Below are 851 nucleotides of genomic sequence, written 5' to 3'. Positions count from 1 at the left end.
CTCCTTGCAGTCCAAGGGACTCTCAAGAGTCTTCTCCAACACCACAGTTTAAAAGCATCAATTCTTCGGTGCTCAGCCTTCTTCACAGTCCAACTCTCACATCCATACATGACCACAGGAAAAACCATAGCCTTGACTAGACAAACCTTTGTTGGCAAAGTAATGTCTCTGCTTTTGAATATGCTATCTAGGTTGGTCATAACTTTCCTTCCAAGGAGTAAGTGTCTTTTAATTTCATGGCTGCAGTCACCATCTGTAGTGATTTTGGAGCCTCTAAGGTGGCCCCAAATCCCTGTTCCTGGGGTTCCTGCCCCTGGTGACCTGCAACGTGAGTATGGCCAGGACCTGTCACTTGTCACAGGCACAGATCACGGCAGAGCTGATGGGATGTCCCTTCTGGGACAGGGCCTCTGCTTCGGGCACACTCTCTTGCTCTCTCTCCAGTTCCCTCCAAGGGAGGCCAGATGCTCCCCAGAGAGCCTGGGGGACGGGGTGGCCCAGCCAGCAGCCACCAGGGCCCAGAATGTAAGTGATCCAGGAAGCAGGTCCTTACCCCGTCAGGTCTTCAGATCCTCAGCTGATCTCGGCCCTTATTTCTACTTAGAAATTTGGCCTTTATAGTGGTAATTAAGGTTAATCAGGGCTTCCCTCATAGCTCAGTCGGTAGTCTGTCTGCAACACAAGAGACTCAGGTTCGATTCCTGGGTGGGGAGGATCCCTGGAGAAGGAAATAGCAACCCACCCCAGTATTCTTGCCTGGAGAATCCCATGGACAGAGGAGCCTGGTGGGCTACGGTCTACAGGGTCGCAAGAGTCGGACATGACTGAGCGACTGAGCACACAGCACGCAC

General features: G+C 52.3%; 1 protein-coding gene across 1 annotated transcript in view; it reads right to left on the bottom strand.

The window, feature by feature from the left end:
• UBE2QL1 (ubiquitin-conjugating enzyme E2Q family-like 1) overlaps positions 1–851 on the bottom strand; it is a 55,756-nt gene that overhangs the window by 27,115 nt on the left and 27,790 nt on the right. The window lies entirely within an intron of this gene.

This window comes from Bison bison, unplaced genomic scaffold (assembly GCF_000754665.1).
Source record: "Bison bison bison isolate TAMUID 2011002044 unplaced genomic scaffold, Bison_UMD1.0 scf7180017864377, whole genome shotgun sequence".
NCBI lineage: Eukaryota > Metazoa > Chordata > Mammalia > Artiodactyla > Bovidae > Bison > Bison bison.
Note: the sequence above shows the minus strand (reverse complement) of the source record. Positions and strands in the feature narration are given on the sequence as shown.